Below are 7,674 nucleotides of genomic sequence, written 5' to 3' on the forward strand. Positions count from 1 at the left end.
TTTATAACTAAACACGTATTAAGCTTGCTGACAACAGCCAGCGTGACCTAGAGTAAAATATGGTACCTATATTTGTGTATGTACTTATGTCCTGGTAATGCCTATGTGTATTCTGACATAAATTCGTATTTTGAAATTAAGGGATTTCCAGTGATGTGATTGGTTTATTTGCTACTTGCATGACCCATTTGATATATCGGATAATTAGTCGGGGAATTGCATTTTAGATATGGCACTTTAGTGATCAGTGTACTGATCACAGGTATCTGAATTTTTGTTATCAAATCACCAATGATCATTTTGAAACGTCGCCGATAAGTCTAGAATCTATTTCACGTATGCCGGTTATGAGACGCCTATTACACATATTTCAAACTCAGCTGCGATACGTATATCCATGATTTCATCATTCAAATTAGAATACATTTATAAATGGACTTGTCACCAGTAGGCCTATAAACTGTCCAGATGAACTCAAGCGAAATAAATTAGGTGTGAAAACGAACGATGTGATCGAAAAACTGCACCTGTTTGAAATGTAAACAAAGCAAAATTCAGATTTTATACTTTGTAGCTTTTTCTCCTACCTTGATAGATCCATTCATCTAGTCGTTGCATACAATGGCTCGAAAATGTTCAGAATATGCATAGGGAGAGTATCGCAGCAAGAAGTAGGGAATTGAAAATAGATACATTACAATGCTGTGGTAAATTCAACAGAAATTGTCAAAGTTTCAGTCCTGCTTGACGCCACGTCTGTCGCAATATAATGCAAAACGTCAACGGTATTTATCGGCATTTCTGACTATTTCTCTTGGTTACAATGACAAACATAAAAACAATTAACAATACGTAGATTGTCAGAATGGTTCTGATTACTTACCTGACACATTTATAAACGACCCTTAAATCAACGAAAGAACCATCGTACAATCCTGCATACTGATGTCCGTTTTGTAAAAGTCGATCACCGGGTGTGATGTCATACGTCAACATATATTGTACGTAATTGGTAGTTTTTTGGGGGTGAAGGTCCAGTGAAAAGAGTTAAGTACTTTCTGGTGTAAAACTAATAAAAATAACTCACGTTGATTAACAATGCTTTGTAATTTTTTTATTGATGGAACTGGAACTACTTTGTTTTGCGTAGGTGTGAAGAACATACCCGTAATTTGGTCACTGCATTCTAATGAATCCGGTAAGGTAAATCACCTGAAATGTGCGTTACATTAAAATTTGCGTCACTTAAACTTCAAAATATGAATTTATATGACGTGAATTTCATATTGTGTTGGTTTACGCAAGCTCTCGCTTATACACGAGATTTGAACTTCAAAGCGTTCATACTTCAGTAAACCAACACAATAGGAAATTAATTTCTTCAAAAGCTTAATATTAAGTCATGTGGTGAAAAGAAGCAGATTAATTTATTAAGCCATTCTTTTCTGGCCGACTCTTCATATATGCAGGAAGATATGTTAGTGTACAATACGCTTTCCTCTTCACCCAAGACACTCTATCAATAAATGTCTGAATGCTCGTGGTAGTTGTGAACAGGACAAATACAAACTCGCTACACACCTTCTTCACACTTCTATTTAACCACTCTCCATAAATTAACTGCATAAAAAATAGAACAGTGTGGTGATAGGAGTATTTTTTCTGCCCTGAATTTCTAGAACTGTATATATGAGTATGATTTCTGACAATGTAATTGATTTTCAAAGATGTACCTGCACAACAGTTTTGTCACAAATGAGGATTGAGTATTAATTTTGAGAAGACTGAAATTTTAATGTTACAAGTAGAAAACTTCGGAAAAGTGATGTTTGAATAAAGCCAGCAAAGGACTGTCCTCTGTAAAAAGTCTTGTTAACAGGTTGAAAATTATAAAGACAAGTTAGGACGCAAAACGTGGGTATATAATATTCGAAAGATATTGTTTAGATATGGCTATGGTTTTGTTTGGGAATCACAGGAGGTGGCAATAAAGATAACGTTTTGTTTGAATTTAAAACAAAGATACAAAATTGCTACGTGCAATCTGTATTCTCGGATATTTCGAACGGTTTATCATTGGATATCTATGCTGAAATAAAACTATCCATCTGTATAGAAACCTTCCTGTTAAAGATAAAATCAAAAGACGCACGGCGTAGAATTACTTTGTTAAGGATTAGCGAAGTGCCAATTTACAAAAATATTGGAAGACGTGATGGTATTTCACGTCAGAGTCGTTTTTGTAAAATATGAAATTTAAAAAACGTAGAAGATGAAACTGTCTTTCTCCATAAATGTCAAGTATATCATGATCTTTGTCAAAAACATTTAAGAAATCTTCCTTCACACATCAACAATAACTTCCTAATTCATTTCTTACAGTATAAAAACTGTTTTGTTTATTGTCTTACACAGACTATATTCGGGATGCCTTACTTATATGCAGTTCCTTTCTATAGTAACATTGTTATTTTGCTGCAACTCTTGTTTTTGTATTTTCAAAGTGGACATTTTAAGTACGTGGGCCTAAGGCCTTTCCACTGAATGAAATAATTGATTGACTCTTGTTATTACATTGTTTTTTAATTGCAGTGACATACACTGCATTCCTTCCTGTATGAGACCTCCAAGACAAATATGAAGAATTACATCTACATTTAGTTCAAAATAGAGGCGTCAGTATGTTGTGTTTGCACCTTGTGCTCTGATGCATGCTTTGCAACACAAGAATCGGGTGCGCTCTAATGGTATAGCTGCCTAGTGGTGTTGCAAGGCTTGTCTTCAGCGTCATCGCATGGTGGTTGTTGTTGACGTCGAACACGTCGTCCAAGTTCGTCCTATGTTCCGTGGGGTTTTAGAAGCTGACTTGCACAGTACTGTTCTGCAGAACATCTGTGTGAATCTGGCTGTGTTTGGACTATCATGCTGGACCACGAGCCTGTTGTGACCATGTTCCTGGAGAAGCGGAATGAAACATGGATAAATAATGGCGCTGACTTAAAGTGGGGAATTGAGTTTCTATGAACAAGCAAAACCTAGGATCGAAAGCGAACGTCGACGGCCAGCCATATGACGACACAAACATAGAACTATTCTTTTACCGATGACTAAGCGCGAGTACAGTTATATGTTTGGGATGTAATATCGCGAACTGAAGATACATTCATTTAAAAATCAAACATATTACAGAATCAACTAAGAGTGATAGTTTCCTTTACCCCTGGTTTATGTAGATTCATAACATCACAAAATGTATAGTGTGCGAGCAACCCTCGGGTTTGAAACTATACATGGTATATTTGGTAGATGTGCATGTATAGGCATTTATTTATACTGTAAACGTTTCGCTGATCCATTTGGTAATATGTTTAATTTCTTCACATATAACTACCATTCTTCTTTAGCACTTCTACCTTGTTATCTCAAAAAGACCAATTTCTAAACAGCTGTACCCACGCTCAGATCATTCCAAGACTTATTGTTTCATGCCATCTCTGATGTTGATCTTGTTTTGGATTATCCTCTTTCTTTACAAGTAGGAAACATCAGGCGTTATCACATTTTTTGTCAAAACTATCCAGGATTTAGTTTCACATTTCTTCCCGCAATTTCATTTTCCCCTTCCGTGCGCGACTTCAAAAAGCAGCATCGGTCACCAAGTGATATATGCTTGGCAAACGAGGCATTATAACCTCAAAGAAACAATTAATAATGATATGTTATGCTTACAAAGCTGTAACACTAATGTTGAAAATAAAAACAATCTTTGATCATTTACAATTACATTGGTCAGACGTTATATTATCTGTATGGATTTTAGTTTGATTCCAGATACTAATGTTCTTGGATGAGGATGTGAACAAGACGTTTGACATTTAGAAGTGAATGACATGAACGTAATGTGAATGTAACACACAAATGGACCCGTCTCTGGAAAACATAATGTATGGCACCAGTTGCCCAACTCCGTCGTGATAAGTATCTAAGTATTAGATAAGCTTGCAAAATTTCATTCATGTAACATGTAAGAAAACTTGTCCCCATTCAAGAGACTACGCTCTAAGTAAAATAACATGGACCAAGGGCCGCTCCTGTGAAAAAACAAAAACATAATTTATGGCACAAATTTTCGAACTCTTGATCGGTGTTCAAGTGACAATGTACATCTTAGATAAACAAGCAGCTTTCATTCATGTAACTTCAGTAATTTCTGATATAAACGCCCATTTCACGCAGTATGCACAAAGTTAAAAAAGCATGGAAAAGGCCAATAACTCTGTAAAAATGAATTTAAGACACCAAACTTAGAACTCACTTGAGGACGTGACCATTAACATCAGTGTGTAAAATTTCATTTCTCTGAGAAATCGGGCGGACGGACGTGGCGGGGGATAATACTGTATGGTATACAGTTGTCAAGGTAGAGAGCCCCTGTCATTATTTCAAGGGAAACGTCAGGAAAATGCTAAGCCTTCTAAATGAATACGATATGCACCATAGGAAAGGGGAAAATGAAACTTTTCTTGGGGAAATTAGGCGACAAACATACTGTGTTTTCAATGTGGAGCTAGGTTACCTGCAGATTTAACCGCGCTTAATTGAATTAGGAACCGAACGCGCCATGACTAAATAAAACAGATTCTCAAATCTAAAGGAATAGTAATGCATAAATATGTTTCCACATGGAAAAGTGTCTTATATAACACATAGTTAGCACATTTATGAGAAGAGTGTAATGTAGAATACCAGTTTTGTTTAAGATTACCAAGTAGTCATATTTTACATAAACGGATAAAAATGTTAATATTCCCAACATCCTGGCATCCATACAAAATATGTATTTGATATGTGTAGCCCATGTGACTCTGCCAGCATCATCAAGACACTTTAACATTGAATAACATTGATGAAGTAGCCTATTTCTATCTAAAGTGATTAGTCTACACCAGTACTAAACTGCCCGTGACATGTATGTTAGCTGAAGTGGAGCTCTACCACATTCACCCAGTACCATACTGTTGCATTAATTTTACCAACTTTCAGGAAATATTTGCACGTTCTTATCTAAACATTTTCAGCCGATTTAAAATATGTTGTTCCCCAGATTTCTGACCCACAGCACAATATTGGTGTAACCATTGCATCAAAAATCCTGAAAAGATTAGTACAATTAATATTACCTACTCTCTTTTGACACCGGACAGGACTCAACCAAAAAAAGTAAGAGCATCTGTACTTTATTGAGGAAGTGTTACCCCAAATATAACATTTGTTACATTTGACCACTTTCTAAATGGCATTGTGTGTTCAGGGTAACAACAAGTACGAACTTTTAACGTTTTGGGGATTACGCGAGGAGATTGTGTTATGAAGATAAGCAGATGACCGACCCAAACACCGGAGACCTCAATCAGCAAAATCTCATGCATCTCCTATCAACTATCTGGCGAAGGCGTGACAGCGTTGATCATGATGATGTAAAACATTGTTTATCACATGTGCAACGTAGCATTTAGCGAGAGATGAACCTATTAGCAATATCCATGACGTTGTGTAAGTTAATCTGCTTGTAAACTCTGGTGGGGTGATTGATGTAACTCTTTGCCTCCTACTGGGAGGCTTCCCATGAAACTCTGTGGACGAAACTGTTGCATTGTTCAGCGTTCATGGAGAGATTATATGACCGCCTTTGCCTGTACAATGGGCGATAACTCACGTCATGAGCGTGTTCCTAACCACATTGAGAACTGTATGAGCTGAGGTGTAACGGAGTTGAACGTCAAGTCCAAGATTATTGCACTTCTTTAGCGACGTTCAAATGTGTGTGCGTGTGCGTGCGTGCGTGCTTGTGAACACCCATTAGATGAATAACTCCGCTTTGGGCAACAGTCTGGCCATGACACGGTTGCTCACACCCCTGCACCAGTGATTGAAACAGGGTTCCCAGCGTGACAACAACATTCGTTTACCATATTGTTGTCTTCAAGGACGTGATACAGAGATACATCAACACATAGAAGTATTATCATTTACAAATGGTGCCCCGACAGGATCCACTGAATTAGAAACTCAGACATTCAATTTTTCACCAGAACTGGAGAACACCAAAGCTACTTTAGGCTTTCCACACTTTAAACTTTCCACACTTTTGAAGTTCCAGACTTTTGGCTTTCCACACATTTGGATTTTGCACACTCCTTAATTTCCACACTTTGGGCTTTCCACACTTTTGACTTTCCGCACTTCTGGCTTTCCTCACTTTTGGCTTTCTGCACTTTTTACTTTCCGCACATTTGGCTTTCCACACTATTGACTTTCCACACTTTTCACTGTCCACACATTTGAATTTCCGTAGTTTTGACTTTCCACATTTTTTCTTTCCGCACTTTTGGTTTTCTGCACTTTTGTCTTTCCACACTTTTGACTTTCCGCACTTTTGACTTTCCGCACTTTTGACTTTCTGCAGTTTTGGCTTACCATACTTTTGACTACCAACACTTTTGGCTTTCCACACTTTTGGCTCTTCCAACATGTTTGGATTTACATACTTTTCGCTGTCCACGCAACTGGCTTTCCGAGTCGCATTAGTATAATCTCAAGGCACGATAAAACATTTACACTATCTCACCAAGTGCATTCATTTAAACACACCCATTAAAATCAGTTTACGTTGCTGTTTGTCATCAGATTTATATATGGAACATCACGAAAATCAAAACATAATTACACCAGTGGTTACCATGACATGCACGGGCATATACTCATCTCCCAAGTCCACGTAACGGACATAGTGAACACGTGATGTGAATTCGACTGGCCGAATAACGTGCATACAAATAGAAAACACTTAGGCCATATCAAGTGTGTTCATCAATGTTATTGTCACAGAAGAGCAGTACCATTTGTCTGACTTCACTCACATTGGTGATATTCAAGAGGAGGATATGCTTACAAGTGAACACCCGGTTTTTTACTGTGTAGTGACCATTTGAGTACCTCAAAGTATTGAACATTTTTTATGCAACAAATTCCTCACTAAAATCTAAATTTCCAATTTTCTGTTAGTGTATGTATGTCTACGGTAAACTACGTTTATAACGAACAAGCTTATAACGAACTGACCGATATAACGAACTTATGTTTTAGTCCCGGGCATTTGTCGAAAAATGCTGTATATATTTTTAGAACGAACTACGGTTATTACGAACTAAAATTATTGGTCCCGTTGAGTTCGTTATAACCGTAGTTTACTGTACTTTATTTGACAATGGTTTGACTGTGAATAATATTCATATATTTATATAATTAATTGCTTTGCCAACTCTGCTGGGGATAAGCTGTTTATGCAGGGAGCTCTGATTTAGTTGAATACGACTGTCGGTGTCTTTCAGTGATCTGTGGTCCCTTCAAAGACTTTTCACCGCTATTTTGCCTCTTACGACTAATGGAATCTGTTTCGGTGGATACACGACACTGGTTATTTTCTTACGTTGACGTTTTGTTTGTAGCTGCTATCAAAATAGATATGGGAAAAAGAGTCGACAAATCAGAGACACAGATAAGTAGTTTGTTTTGGCCTATTCTGTGTATTCGGTGCCAACTTTAAATATAACCCAATCCCATTGACGAGTTGAAAGCACAAGGGAAAGACTTTTGCCAAACAGTGGTGACCCT

This window comes from Haliotis cracherodii, unplaced genomic scaffold (assembly GCF_022045235.1).
Source record: "Haliotis cracherodii isolate W230 unplaced genomic scaffold, xgHalCrac1.p SCAF_15, whole genome shotgun sequence".
NCBI classification, from domain to species: domain Eukaryota; kingdom Metazoa; phylum Mollusca; class Gastropoda; order Lepetellida; family Haliotidae; genus Haliotis; species Haliotis cracherodii.